Genomic DNA, 16414 nt, shown 5'->3' with positions numbered 1-16414 from the left:
ACTGCGCAACGAGGGAAATCTTAATTATTATGATATCGTTTGTGTAATACAGAGCTGCCCTGGAATGGGCAAAGTTACTGGTCGCCATTTTTTGGTTTGATGTTTTGTGGATATTTACAAGAAAAAATGCGTCAATTTATGGATGAACTATAGGAACTAAACAACCAAAAAAGCAGTACAATTATTAGACATGAATTGTACTTTTTTTGAAGCGGAAAAACAGCAGACGTGTAAACAAACAAAACTTGATTTACTTCAAAAACTAAATGTGAAATTACCACTGCACTCAAACCAGTTGAATGGGAAATAGAGAAAAAACATGGATAGTTTATTTCTCTGCAATGGCATAGCCAAAATACTCGAGATTTTTTTTCCCACATTTCAAGTTCGGAGAATCGAATTGAATAAAGTTGTTTTTCTTCGTGAGTGTCGATGTAGGTGCCAAGGTGGAATTGTTAAATTGCATTTTGTGCGGTTCATAGTACTGGAACAATAACGAAAAAGTGCAGACATCAACAGGGTGAGGCACAGAGTGAAGATGCTTGGTACGCTTGATGTGGACGTCAGAATAACAACTAACTGGAAGTAATGAGGAATTTTCTTTTTCATTTTGAAAAACATTATCGCGTTCTCCCTTTTCTAGCCTTCAATAAACGTTTTTGACGCAGGTTCACGTCCAACCAGTATATGTTGGAGATAAATGAAAACTAAACACTGATTATGTAGGAAAAAAAATTAAACATTTCGAATGCTTATAACTCGAACATTTTTTAGTAGATCGCAAAGATGTTTGCATCAACTATTAGGAAATATTTCTACGCGTCTATCACAATGAAAACAATTTCATTTTTCCTCAGATGAACAATAAAATAGTTATGAAATGTCAACCAGAGTAACAGCGGAATACGGTTTCCCCAACACAGACTTTAAAACCAAGGGGAAATCGTCATTGCAAATACATGCAAATAGAGATGTCTAAATTTTTCGTTTATTCGATTGTCGATTAATCGAGTGAATATTTATTGTAATCAAAAAGAACAGACATTTATAACAACAAAAAAATGATGTCATAATTTTAAAAGTTACATTAAATATAATTTTGAAATAAGCATGGTGCAGAATAATGGCTTTTAAATGAAATAGTATTTCAGTATGTTGATAAATTTACCAATTCATGATTTTTTGAGGACGATTGAAAAAAGAACACACCATGAAAATGATGCGTAATATTTTTATTGCACAAACATAATTTTTTTCCTGTTCAAAATTACCTGTTCTTCGAATGTTGTTGATATAGCAGATTTGTTTAAATATTTCTGTTTGGTCCCTATAGCTACTAGTTCAAAAAAAGTGTATTCATAGAATCATTGACCCCTAGTATGGTATTTTGTTCGTTGGCACTCTGAATTTGAATACTACTATTTTAGAACGGGAGCTGAGCCCACCTTCTTCAAGGCCGCAGTTTTACTCCTGCAGACCCTGAATTCTTCTTCCAGTCTCCTCCACCATCAGGGAATCATTTTTATGCTTCAACCGTAAATGGTTTAGCATATTCGATGAATTTCGACGAAACACCATGACGGTTAAACAAATTTTGCAATGTATTTTTTGAAAAAAAATGGTTCCCTTTTTCATTAATCGCGATTACTTTGATAATTATTCGATGTATTCATATTTTGATTTTCCATTATTCGATACAAAATTACTCGAATAAAATTGCAGATATTTGATTATTTGAATTAGTCGAACGATTAACCGACGTCTCTACATGCAAGCCGGGGGCAAGTTACTTGATACATTTAAAATACATTTTTTGTACATAGAATGAACGCATAAAGATGGGATGCACATAATTTTAAAGTTTGAACTTTTTAGTTTTGTAATATTTTGCGAGCAAATCGTCTTTGATGATCAATTGTTCAATAAATAATTATCGATTCGCAAATCGGCAGGCAGTTTTGAAAACTCCAATAAATTCTGTACCAGGATAATTTGTTATATTAACGAAAAAAAAAAAGTTGATGGGTCTAAACCTAGGGGCACGGACGGGATCTTGACATAGGACTGTGATTGAGTGTGTAGTAATTGCATTTAATTTCGAGTTTTTTATTGCTCAAAAGCTGTAATTTTTATTCAATTTTGTTTTATTCAATCAAGCGGACTAAGACAAAGAGTCATCATGTACCATTTTTAAACACAGTTCTCAATAGTTAAGACCTATCGTTCCGGAGAAATAATCGTTCGAACCAGTGGCAGTTACGAGTCAGCTTACCCTAGTGTCGATCAGCAGCATAAGCTGAGATTCCCGAGTAACGAGGATAGCAACAATCGAAACAATAAGTAACGAGAGCGAGAGTTCGAAAACAGCGAGTGCCGAGCTTGCCTGTACCGAGCGAGATGCATCAGTGTTTATAATCATCATTATCATCGTCTTCGATCATCGTCGTCACCGTCACGAAGCGAGTCTCAACGCTACCTACAATCATCGCCGGCGGAGCAGAATGTGTAAATAAAGGGGCTGATTCTGATGCGCGAATGAGAAGTGACAGCTCGCAAAAACTGTCTCACTCAATTTCCGAAGGCGACTGTGGTGAGATTTTTAGCTTGAATGAACTCTTATGAACACTCACTCAATTCTCGTGGGCGATTGCAATGGAAAAACATGCCATTTTGTGCCTTTTGAAGTCGTATCCTCATTTGTTATCGACTAGTACCAGTAATGGTCAAAAATAGGATTAAGCGTTTCCAATGGACTTGAACGATCTCTAATCATTCGCCGTTCCAAACGGGCAATCACTACTCCAGATTCAAAGATGTAGTCATCATCAACATTGTGAGAATTTTCGGACAAAAATAGGCAATTTCGAATGCAATCCATTTAAACTGTGCATTCTGAAATAATTTATATTTATTATTAACATGTAGTCAGTTCAAGTATTTGGTATGCTATTACTAATGACAAGAATCTTCTGCAGCCGTTATAACGCGGTACAACATTAAATTAAAAGTTTACAATAGTTGACCCTAACTGATACGAGAAACTCAATTCAGCATACCGTTTCCTTTCTCCAAAAACACAAATCAGACTTTCAAAAATTACGAAAAGCTACTTAAGTAGTTAAAAACTGTATTTGCTTAATCAACTTCTTCCATGTGTGAGGCATCCTCGGTGTCACCCACTAGTGGAGGAGCATCTTCATCAGTAGTTGCGGATGGAGTATCATCTGTGCTTATCAATTTCAAGACCCAGCTTGACCATAAGGTAGATGCGAGATGCGTGCTCACCGGGCTCATCCAGTGAGAATCCAAACGATAACAGCGCAGTTTCGGACAGTGGAATTACAAGATCCTTGACAGCACCATCATTTTTATCGGCTCATTGTCTGTGAACAAAATTTAGCTTTTAAATTTATTTGAATGCGATAATAAATATATCTTACCTTGATGACTTTTATGTGAGGCGACAATAACATTAATGTTCACTGTAATGCTATAAAGAATAGTCAACCTTCCGATAAACTTTTAGCAATAATTACGCTAAAATCAGCACCGGACACTAAGTCAAAAAACGAATGCGGAATTAAAACACGGATACGAAATCAAAACAATTGATATAACATACACTCATATTAATGCAAAGGGACAGATTTGAAAATATATTTTTATTTGTTTTCTTATCCCAGTAATATTATTTTTCATCAATTATAATAAGAGGAAAACATTTATAAAGATGAACGAAATTATTACCTGTACATATTTGTAACAAGGAATGAAAATTTTTAAAATAAAAGAAATCTCGCGTAACTTTTGAAAAGGTCCTATGTAACATTCACATCAACTCGAGAAAAACGGAGTTGAAGATCGGAATATTGTTCCGCGAATTGTTTCAAAAGGAATCGATCTTTATCACTACTTTTACCACTAGCAGTCAATAATAAATCTGAAAAACCAATCGTAACTGTTGTCATGTGATTTTAGTTAGAAATTCAAGCCTTCGAGCGAAAAATGTTACATTGGACGTTTTGACTGCCCGCTTTGTACATTGGACAAATAACGTTGCACGATGAGAATCTGAAAATAACTACTAAACAACGATCCAAATACTTGCACTTCGTGCTAAAAGTAGATCATTATTGTTATAACTCGTTGAATTGAACTAAAAACGATATCAACACCCGAAAATAACAAAAACTCAAAATGACCGAAGTGCGATTTCGTGTTGTATTGGTTGCTTTGTTACTTCGGATGTATCGAGCGTCAGAGGAAAGTGGTGTCCGAAGTAACAGTCGAGTGCTCAAAATTCGAATCTGTACATTGGTCATTTTTTGTATCGGCGATAAAAAGGTGAAAAGGATAGATACTTGAACGGGTTCCCGGAATAAATCGCCACAGAAAACGACTGCAACAGAAACCACCGCTTATAAAATGTGTAGTAGGCTATAAATATTGTGGCGCGGTATTGTATTTCAAAACAAGAATTAACCGGGCAAACGTATCGCCCCAGGCAAACGTAACGCCCCGGGCAGACGTATACCGTCCGACGCTCGCTAGAGCTCGGTCGGACATTGCTAAAGGATCGTATCCTATGTTTCAAACTAACCGGGCAATCAGTGGATCCCAGGTTTGCGTGCGAGACACCGCCGCTTCCGACGGCGGGTCGGCGGTGGACTCGGATTGCGTCATCTTGGCGGCATGGGCCGCCTCGATTCCTTATCCTCGCCAAATGGGGACTTCGTCCCCATTACATTGTCCTCAGAATAAATTTCGAAAAACGAGAACAAGAGAATAAATTTATAATAGAAATGTGAGGCACATGATGTTTTTCCCGCGCCAAATATTTCTAGCCTACTACACTTTTTCTAAGCGGTTGTTTCTGTTGCAGTTGTTTACTGTGGCGATTTATTCCGGTCACCACTTGAACGATTGTTTTCTCAATGCATTACATGATTGATAACTAATAGTGTGCATCCATTAACTCGATTTGTTTACATTTGTTACTTAGGACGTTTTCAAAAGTTACGCGAGAAATATATATTCATGAAACACATTGAATACATAGAGCCTTTGCAAAAAACACAAGCTTTGACATATATTTCAATGAACACCGCACCATTTGTAATTCATTGAGTATTTTACTCCAAAATGAACCTCTCACGTCAGGGCAATCGCCTTCGGCGATACGGTGATCTGGGTTATGTGACTTTGAGGAGTTCATTGTTGACACATTCCATTCGCGCTGGAGAATCAGGCCCAAAATATATACAGACATATGTATAGAATTGTAGCTTAGAAGATAAATTTGTGCGCACAAATAAAATTAGTAGTGAGTTGTTGTTAGCTAGTCGAGAACATCGGACGTTTCTTTACAACAGATCCGAACAAGAACAGTTTGATCGAAAGTGATCGCTTCTCGGAACCGAGCGAAAAGATAGAACCGGTTGTTCATAGGTTCCGCCAGTTAAGGAACCGGACAGTGTCGAGTTTCGCACATCAAAAGGTCCTTCGAACCGGATTCTTTTCCGCCGGTAACGAAGCGTGACCAATCGTGGAGAAATCGAATTGCACCGTCGTCGCCGTCATAGTAGTGAGCAGCGGAATTTCCAGAAGCCAGTATCGAGGAGAGCAAACGTTTCGAGGGGGAGCAAAGGTAGGTGGTGATCGTTTGAGCTAGAGCAAAGCGCGTCCAATTGAAGTTAATAGAATCGTGTGGTCTTTGTGCGAAATTCTTTTGTGTGAAGTAGCGTCGCTATCGCCATTTTGTTGAGCACATTGTGCGAAGACAATCTAATCAATACAATGGCTGCTGAAAAGAAAGCGTTGGCTTTGTCTCTACAGAGAACAATGCAAGCTCTGAAGGAGCGTGCGAATAAAAATTTGACCTTTGTGACCTCTTTTGATTGTGACAAAAATGACCCTCTGCGTTTGGAAATAATTCGCCAGACACTGGAGGAAATGCGTATGAGTTTTTTCGATGTTGAAGGAAAAATTTATGGCTTAATCAAGGATGATGAAGTGGCATCGGTGAAACTAATAGGTGAAGAGTTCTATGACTTGCTTAGTGAGATCAATTATCAAATCGCGATGAAACTTAAGCCACTTTCGCAGCCTCATGAAAAGACCATTATCGATACACATGTTCCGAAAACTTGCACTGAATCGAAAATCAAGCTGCCTGACATTACGTTGCCTCATTTCTCTGGTCACTATGAAGAATGGTTGTACTTTCGAGGCCAGTTTAATCATCTTGTTCGTCGTAACGAAGCGTTGAATGATCAACAACGTTTGCACTATCTTCGGTCGTGTTTGTCCGGTGAAACTGCCAGTATCGAAACCCCGGAAGAATCGTTCTCGTCTTTGTGGAATGCCCTAGAAAGTAGGTACGAAAATCGTCGTTGGCTCGTCGACCGCCATCTTGCTGAAATCTTCCAAATCAAGCCCCTTCAAAATGAATCGTCGTCCGCCCTTCGCGAACTGATCAACGTCGTGCAGAAAAATCTCCGTGCCCTTTCATCCCTCAAATTAAACCTCGATTCCCTCTCCGAAGCAATGGTCGTCAACATCGTCGCCTCTCGTTTAGACAAGGATACCCATAAGGATTTTGAATCACATGCCGTTGGCACAGCTTTAGTCAAATGGAGTGAAATGGTCGAGTTTCTACAAAATCGGTGTCGAATACTGGAAAATATCGAAATTGATCACAAGGTTACATCTCGCCACCTCGTCAAACCCGGTGGAATGAAGGTAACACCCAAAGTTTTTGTGAGCTCCACTCGCCCAGACAATTCGAGGAAGTTTGGGTGTTGGGTGGGAGTGCTACAATTTCTTGGCCAAATCTCCAGCCCAGCGGTTCCAGAGGGTGAAAGAGTTAAAGTTGTGTGTCAATTGCTTCAGTAACCGCCACATGGTTACTGATTGCAAGAGCAGTTCATGCAAGGATTGTGGCCAACGTCATAATACCCTGCTACACTTCGAATCGAAACAGATCAACGCAGCTACAACCGGTCGGAAAGCGAACGTTTCCAATGTTGAATATCCCAAAGAAGGATGCAAGCAGGTCGAGCTATGCAGCGTGTCGAAACAATCTGAAGCTCAAGTTCCGAGAGAGATCCCAAAAGAAGTCGTGTGGTCCCAACCACATACGTCGCCGAAAAAGGTACAGTTAATGGCAACCGTTGATCAAGCATTTCTGCATACCGCAATCGTTCTCGTTCGTGGAGGTAACGGAGAGTTCCAAGAGTGCCGTGCTGTCCTCGATTCATGTGCAATGTCCACTTTTATGACTACAGCGTGTGTGCATAGGTTACGATTAAAAACTTTTCCTTCGAATGTTTCTGTGGTCGGATTCGGTGGAGCTGGGAAGAAAATTGTCGAAGCAGCAGTGGCTGAAGTCAATTCGAAGTCGTCCAATTACCAATCGTTCGCAGAATTCTTAGTCACTCACAGTATCACTACTAAGCTACCTTTGCGTCGATTAGATATCGCCAAGTGGGACATCCCAGCGTCGGTCGTTCTCGCTGATCCGTTCTTCAATCAACCTGCGAAAATCGACATCCTGTTTGGTATCGTTGACTGGAACAAAATTATGCTGAGCAAATCGCACAAAATCGATGATGATCTACCCTTGTTTAGAGAAACTGTTTTCGGCTGGGTTGCTGGAGGTGCGATTTCGGGAAAGCCAAGCTACCCTATTTTGCAAACCCTGATCGTGACGAATGAGCAGTTGGACGATCAAATATCCAAGTTTTGGCATCTCGAAAGCTACGGTAGCGAACGACTTTGTTCTGCGGAGGAGCTGGCTGCGGAAGAGCACTTCGTGTCAACCTATACCCGTGACGAAAATGGACGATATGTTGTCGCTTTGCCCTTCAAAGACCTAGAAGTTACGCTAGGCGATTCAAAGCACATGGCTCGTCGTCGTTTTGGTCAATTCGAAGCAAGACTCGTGAAGGATCAGCAGCTGTACACTGACTATCGTCAGTTATATATATATATATATATATATATATATATATATATATATATATATATATATATATATATATATATATATATATATATATATATATATATATATGTTTTCACGAATTTAAACCGTTTAGAAATTAGTGAACTGTAATGTATAGCATACCAAACAAATCTTAGAGAATTTCCGATTCGATTGGTATGCAAATCATGAGAATTTGTTCATAGTGAAAATAGTTATGAACGTTAACTTTATTTCATACCGGTTTTCTGATTTGGCACCCTTTCTGAAAGATGTAGTTCTACGTCTAAAAGTGCCAAAATACTGCCTTTCGAATTGCGATGCGATTATTATTTGTTGAACATTTAACCATCAAAAATGAAGGGGAAATTTTTCATTCAAACAAAACTATCTTTGTATTGCAAGATTCTACAGGAATGGTATATGAATCGATCTTCTAAATATCGATCCAAGATCGCCCAATTCTACTCTGCTTTTAGCCACCACAATAAGAAACTATACTAATCTTAAACTTTATTCAACAATATATCAGTTAACACTTTTTCCGAAAGAGCGTTTATGTCTAGTGAACCTGTTCACGAATTAAAACTGTGTTCCTATGTTTGATATATACTCAGTGTCAACAAAAATTGCAAGCCATGCTTGAGGGAATTGCTCAAAGAAAAATTTGTAGAAAATATTCAGAAATACGACTAGAAAGTAGTCTCATTTTGTAAAACAAACCGTGTGTATTTTTACATTATTATTCGGTAACTGTCTGTCCCAGTCAGTCAGCGCTGACCCCTAGGGACCGACGTGGGGCTCAAAGTGTTAAGAATCGATACCACTAGTAAGGTACTAGTTTTCAGAAAGCATCTATACATCCAGCTGTCAACAGCGTAATTCGTGCATTATTCGTTCACTCAAAAAATGGAAAATACATCTTCAAATATACCTTAAACAATAATCAAAATATCCGAACTCTTCACTTTATTCCTAACATCTGAAATCACGAAAATTCTTTTTTTTTGACAATCCAGGTAGGGGTCCCCCCTTAACTCAATCGGAGGAAATCGGTTACTATGTGGTTGTCTGCTTTCGATTATGACTCATGCTCTGCACCGAAAAACCATTCACGGTTTTCGATGAGAGTTTCTCATCTAATGCTAAACCAATGTCCAACTACAGATAGAGTGAGCAGTTGTCCAGACGAATTTCATAGAAATGTGGTCGGTGTTTCTTGACTCTGCTAGAAAGCTGAACAACCTCGTCCCTGTTCATATTTTACTGACCCTCGTATACTAAGTTGTAAGGAATGTGTATGTGTTAAAATGTTATTAGAAGTCTGCTCCATCTGATTTTTTTCAAACGAATCCGTTGTTAGGTGACTGTCACTTCTCAATTTGTATGTAGAATACTAATTACAGACACCTCTCACGAGCATCATCTGCAAAATAATAAACAAAATGGAAATTAATAATCTGGTTTTCCTAGTTAAAACCCTCGTTGCTCCCCTCGAGAGTTGTTTTGATAGCAGCGGAATGTAAGCAAAGCTCGTCCAAACCACATAAGCATCGGCAAGAGTACACAAAGTACACAGTTCAGCGCTCTCGGGTGTGTCGTATATCAAATGTCGGTGAAGATGAACCACAGCACTTTGCAGCGATTTCCCCCTCTCCCCCCTTTCGGAGTCGGACGAAGTTATCTCACCCGGAGGAAATATGCAAACGATTACCTGATAAAATGGGTATAACTGCCGTTGCCGCCGTTGCGTAGTTCCGTAGTTCCGTGATACGACGATGATGCTGGAAACTCATGCATATTTCCAGGAAGGCTCTCCCAAAAAGATAACAACAACACACATTGAGGTCTTCGGAAGCAATCATCAATTCGCTGGAAAAGCGTGATGGGCCGTAAAATTATATGGGAAAGTTTTTCCTCTGGTCGGAATCCTTCGTTGCCAGGAAGTGGTGCCGGTGACGGAACGGAACGACAAGTTTATGTTTTATTTATGGCGTTCCTGGCTAGGAGACTCAGGAGTTTATCGTAATGTGATTAGGTTTTCTGGGGCCAAACGCTTTTCGACCTTTGCTGGCCATTTCAGTACCGAACATTCGGTGTGGACAGAAGTATGGCATATTTTATCCACTTGAGACGATGTTTTTTTCCCTAATGCTCATCGGAAAAGTTTGTCTTGCTCTGTGACGATACATTAATTTATCACATGGGCCAGGGAAATGCAAATGGGGATCTGTTTCTAATGGGTGTTGGAAGCAAGTTTCGTGTTTCTGCAGAAGTGCTCGGAAGCCATTCCGAGTCGGAACGAGCAGTTTCTGTGACCGTTCGTTTCTCGGAAACGATTATTTTTTGTCAACAGAGGGTCACTCGAATACATTCATCATGCTTACCGGGAATTAGGAAAAATTTTACTTTGAGCTAAAGAGCCATCTGGGAGCAATGTAACGCTCGAGTTCGTCGTTTATTTTGGGCCATTTTTCGCGAAATCCTGGGATCTCTGGCGTGAATTCATCACATTTTAATTTTTAACAAGGCGAAGCATGTGAACTTTGCTCCTCCGCAATCGCGATATGAAGTGAAAATTTAACGAGAAAACTTTGTCGGTAATCAAATTCAACAAATTCACAGCATTCCCTGTGTAATTTGCTGCCGAGCTATGTGTTTGAAGCTCACGCCCGAAAGTTTTCCTGGAGTGGTTGAGGGAGATTTTATCTGTTTGTCGCTCGAGTGACAAATTCCTGCATTCCACACGTCTTAGTCAAAAGGCGTGCTTGGGTGTTTTTCCTGCACGCGGCTGTGAATGTTCCTCCCTGCCACGCAGAAGACCTAGCGCGGTATGGGCTGGGCTATAGACCTGATTTACACCCATGTCGGATTTTAAAGTTTAAGGTAAGGAATAGCTTCAGAAGACAGTGAAAATTTGCTAAGGTTGAAGTTGGTCGGAACAAGCATAGAGCAAATGGTTGGTATTATATAGTAATTCGTGTTCAATATAGCAAGTTAAGCTCTACTCGACAACGGAAAATCCAGCCACGGCGTAGCCAAAACCAGAGAAAAAAAAATAGGGATGCAATCAATTTATTATTGTGTACATTCAATGACATCCCCTCCTTGAAAAGCTGCGCTCAGTTTGTAACTTGATCTAGTGGTATCATACGCGGACAAGATTTCCATCATCACAACTGATAGCAAAAAGCTTCGATCATCGAACAAACCTTCATGGACTTTGGCTTATGTTCGGGATCTATTCTGTACCTGACAAAAACCGTGGCAGTCAACATTGGCTGCTGGCAACAACCCGACGAGTCTGTTTGGCCGACAGTTCGTCCCAACAATTGCAATTGCCCGTATCACATCTCAAATAGGCAGCTTCATCTGGGATCGGCACCCAACGAGAATATCCATAGAACAATTTGCACTACCAGTTAGCATGGGTGCCCTCAATCTGCATCTGCCAAAGTATAAATGCAAAGCGCTTCTAGTCAGTCGATTCATCAGAGACATGGAATTCACTCTCTTTTCATTCACATTCTCGAATTGTCTGGGTAATCCACCGAATGTTGCAGCTGTTCCAGCACTATATCCTTGCCTAAAAAATGTTGCAAAAACTATAGCATACGTTCCTGATCGTCTCAAGCAAAATCCATCGAATGCTTCTCTGCACGACTGTTTCAGAAAAAGCATACAAACGCCAAAAATTTCGTTGAAAACCCCTAACGTGCTCTGGAAAAGTGTTTGGAAGACCATCAAGAGCAGAAATCTTACATCGGCCGAACGCTCTTTATATTATCTACTGGTGAACGGGAAAATACCAAATGCTGCGTTACTTTATCGACAAAATCGAATAGACAGCCCTATGTGTCAGTACTGTCCAAATGCAGTAGAAAATTTAGAACACAAAATAACGCAGTGTCAAAGAATTAGGCTACTCTGGAGTATCACTCTCTCACGATTGGAAACAATCGTGGGAAGAAGAGTCAATTTTAAAAATTTCATTCTTCCTGAGTTAAAGCAAATTAGAAGAAGAGACAAATTAAGAGCTCTAAGATTATTTATAAATTATGTAAATTTTATTTTAGATGAAAATAACACACTTTCTGTAGAAGCCTTAGAATTTCAATTGCCTCAAAATGGTGACGAGTCTTTCAAAATTGTCCACTACTACTTAATATCGTTCGTTTGTTCCAACGAAGACAGCAAAAGTCTACGGCTGGAATTCAAAGAGCTTCTCAGCTGCTGAGCGTCCTCCGTTTCGATGAGGTTGGAGGCAACAGCGGTGATGAATGAATGCAGCGAAAATTCGGCGGGAAAAACACCAAGAAACAGTGGAAAATAACCATAAATCCCTAGCAGAGATGCTCATCCGACAAAAGCAAAGCTATACCTTGTACAATTGTCTTTCCATGTTACAATTTAACAGGTAACCCGATCGGCCTAGTAACCTGCACAAGAAATTGAATTTTTTGAGTTCCCGCTGTTCCCGATTTTTATCATGTGTCCTATTTACTCTTTGACCATCATTTAAACAAGTAAAGTTTATTTATTAAACGAAAGCAAAATAAATTATAGTTTCAAAGCTTACAATGTGTTTGGAAAATGGTTTGCAACATATAACATATCGCCGAAAATGCTATCGCTTTCAAGAACTAAAAATACGAAAAATACACTGTTGAAAATACTGTTGAAAATAATTGGTTCTTGACTATTTCAGTTGAAAGAGGTATGCAGATGGGAAATTATGGAATTTTATATCATTCCCCCAGTTCTAGTGACCAGCGCTTTCTAGAAATTTTAGAAAACTGGTGGGAAAGCTTCGTTAATTGCGGTAAGTTAAATATAATTGCTGGTGACCTTAACATTGACTGGCTTAATATGCGAAATTCGAATCAATTGAAACAATTATCACATTACTTTAATTTAAAACAATCTGTTAACGAAGCTACTAGAATATCTACATATAGTAGAACTCTAATAGATCACGTGTATTCAAATTTTGCTACTGTCCATTCTGTTACAGAGGCCAAATTCGAAGTAACTGATCATGAGACAATTTTTGTTTACATTGAGAATGGACAGGATGACCTTGATGGAAATAGAATAAAAACTAAAAACTGGAATAGATATTCCAAAGGAGCCATGTCTCAGCTTGTTTCGACAAGCCTGGATTTTGCAGCAATGACGGGACATCTGAATCATAAAGCAGTTGTTCTGACTGATATTCTGAGAGAGTGTACTAAAAAATTAGTGATTGAAAAATATATTGAATTAAAAAATTCGAACAGTTGGTACTCTTTTGATTTGCTGCGTCTCACAGGCCTTTGCTATATATTCACAGGCCTTGAAAAAGACTAGAAGTGAATATATACAGAGGAAAATCGATTAACATCAAAGTAATAGCAAAGAACTATGGAAATTATTGAAAAAAATATTAAATTCTAAAAATAGTGTACCGCGATGTATAGTTTTCGAAGGGTCAGAAGTGCAGTCAGACCAAACTATTGCCGATAAATTCAACCAAAGTATTGACTTGGTCAGTTAAACTGACGGAATAATACAAATATCAATTGTAGACTAGATTGTTTTTCACCCATCACTTTTGCTGAGTTAAGAGATATTTGTTTTTCATTGCAAAAATCGGCTGGTATCGATAATGTCAACGCAAAAGTGATACAAGATTGCTTTCATGTCATTGAACACGATCTACTGGACCTAATAAATGAATCTCTACGAACCGGGCACGTGCTAACGGTTTGGAAGGAATCCCTTGTGATTCCGATCCTCAAAGTTAATGGGACGGATAAAGCCGAAGAGTTCCGCCCTAATCACATGTTGCACATATTAGAAATAATGTTAGAACTTGCTGTGTTGCCAGTTGATGCATTTTGTAGATAACAACAATTTGCTAATACCGGAACAGTCGGGATATCGAGAGGGACAATCTTGTGAAACCGCTCTGAATCTGGTGTTAGCAAAATGGAAAGAGAATATCGAGGCGAAAGAGACTATATTTGCGGTATTTCTGGATCTTAAACGCGCTTTTGAAACAATTTCTAGGCCCTTATTGTTACAAACATTGGAGCGCATTGGAATTGTAGGAATATCGTACAAATGGTTCGAAAGCTATTTGTGCGACAGGACTCAAAAGACTCGTTTTAATGATTCATTTTCCGATCCCATTGGCAACTCACTCGGGGTGCCGCAGGGAAGTGTTCTAGGGGCCCATTTTGTTTATTCTATATATAAATGATCTGCGACGGGTTTTACGATATTGTGACATTAATTTGTTCGCGGATGATACTGTCCTGTTCATCGCAGCTAAGGATATAAAAGAAACCGAGGAACACATAAACGAAGATTTGCATTCTCTGGCTCAGTGGCTTAAATTCAAACAATTGAAATTGAATGTTGGCAAAACAAAATATCCAGTAATGACGTAAATTTTGAAATAGATGGTGAGACATTAGAACGCGTGAATGAAATCAAATACCTAGGAGTTATCATTGATGATAATTTAACATTCAAGTCTAACATTAATAATGTGTTTAAGAAGATTGCCAAGAAGTACGGCGTTTTGTGTCGTTTGAAAAAAGAACTGACGGTGAACAGTAAAATTAAATTGTATAAATCATTGATCTCACCGCACATAGACTTTTGCTCGTCGATCCTATTCCTTGCAAACAATACACAATTAACGAAACTGCAGCGTTTACAATTATGCGTTTGATTTTAAAATGTAGTAGATACGCGCTACAGTGGCTATCTGTGAAGCAAAGAATTTACTATTTGACAATGGTGTTCATCTTTAAAATTTTAAACGGTATGCTGCCTCGATATTTGTGTGATCGAATTGAAAGAGGAAATGATGTTCATAGATACAATACTAGAAACGCGGATGATGCAAGAACACCTAACTTCATATTCAGTAGGTCGCAGAACTCGTTGCTTTACAAAGGAATACATTTTTTCAATTCGATGCCCAGGGAAAAAAAACGAGCGGCAACAATGGCAGAGTTTACTGCCTACAACAGTAATTGCCCACTGAGAAAAGTTTCTTCGACAAGAAACGTTCCTTGGTGGAATAAAAGGCTCGAACGGCTTCGCAAAACGGCGCGTAAATTGTTCAACAGAGCAAAAATTACCTCGGACTGGTCTCAATATAAGAGAGCCCTAACTGAGTACAGTAGAGAACTGAGACGATCTAAACGAAAATCCTGGGTATATAACTGCGAAAGCATTGAAAATACCCCAATCGTTGCTAGACTCAACAAGACTTTGGCAAAAGACCACTCGAACGGGCTTGGATCGCTTAAAAAGGACGACGGTTCGTTCACAAAAACCCCCTCAGAAGTACTAGACTTACTGATGAAGACTCACTTTCCGGGATCTACATCTGTCCACTCGGACACAAATCCTGGCTATAATGGCGACACAATATGCTCTCGAAGGCGTCTCATAGGACCCGAAAGTGCAAAGGATGTCGCTAACATAGTTGCTGGGTTAGTCTTCACGAGGGCCAGAGTAGCAAACGCGGTGAGATCCTTTCTACCTTACAAATCTGCAGGTGCAGACGGGATTTTTCCAGCCTTGATTCAAAATGGAGAATCAAAACTAATTCCGTCTCTAATCGAGATCTTTAAGGCAAGTCTGATACTAGAGCACATTCCTTCGATATGGAGACTTGTGAAAGTAGTTTTCATCCCAAAAGCGGGAAAACGCGACAAATCACTTCCAAAGGCTTTTAGACCAATTAGTTTATCATCAATACTGTTGAAAACTATGGAAAAAGTATTATATGAATACATAAAGTCTGTATTCATGTCCAAACACCCACTATCCAAGTACCAGTTTGCCTACCAATCAGGCAAATCCACAATAACAGCACTACACATGCTTGTGACAAAAATTGAAAAATCTCTCTTGTCAAAAGAAACCGCATTATGTGCGTTTCTTGACATCGAAGGTGCTTTTGATAATGCTTCTTATCTATCAATGGCACAGGCAATGAGAAGAAGACACTTTGATAACTGTATAGTCGAATGGATCCATGGCATGCTCACACAAAGAAAAATCACCTCGGAGCTGGGCGGGTCGTCTAATTATGTGATTGCAACAAAAGGTTGCCCACAATGAGGCGTTCTATCACCTCTCCTTTGGTCACTAGTAGTTGACGACCTTCTGACAAGTTTAGAGGCAAAAGGTTTTGAAATTGTGGGCTTCGCCGATGATCTAGTCATAATGATACGAGGCAAGTTCGACGACGTGATATCGAGTAGAATGCAGATGGCCTTAAACCTAACACAAAATTGGTGTACCACAGAAGGTCTGAGCATAAATCCCTCGAAAACAACAATTGTTCCATTCACCAAAAAGAAAAAACAGCATCTGCAGTCTTTATATCTTGGGGGAGTGGAAATAAAATGCAGTGAAATATCT

General features: G+C 39.2%; 1 protein-coding gene and 1 long non-coding RNA gene across 10 annotated transcripts in view; one reads left to right on the top strand and one right to left on the bottom strand.

The window, feature by feature from the left end:
* LOC129777510 (histone-lysine N-methyltransferase 2D) overlaps nt 1–16414 on the top strand; it is a 578056-nt gene that overhangs the window by 117499 nt on the left and 444143 nt on the right. The window lies entirely within an intron of this gene.
* Nucleotides 2878–3688, bottom strand: LOC129777516 (uncharacterized). Its single transcript, XR_008743254.1, has 2 exons — nt 3441–3688; nt 2878–3383 (listed from the first exon to the last, which is right to left on the bottom strand). It is a non-coding gene; the product is annotated as an uncharacterized LOC129777516 (long non-coding RNA).

Source organism: Toxorhynchites rutilus, chromosome 3 (genome assembly GCF_029784135.1).
Source record: "Toxorhynchites rutilus septentrionalis strain SRP chromosome 3, ASM2978413v1, whole genome shotgun sequence".
Lineage (NCBI taxonomy): Eukaryota > Metazoa > Arthropoda > Insecta > Diptera > Culicidae > Toxorhynchites > Toxorhynchites rutilus.
The sequence above is the reverse complement of the archived record's forward strand: the minus strand, read 5'-3'. Positions and strand labels throughout refer to the sequence as shown.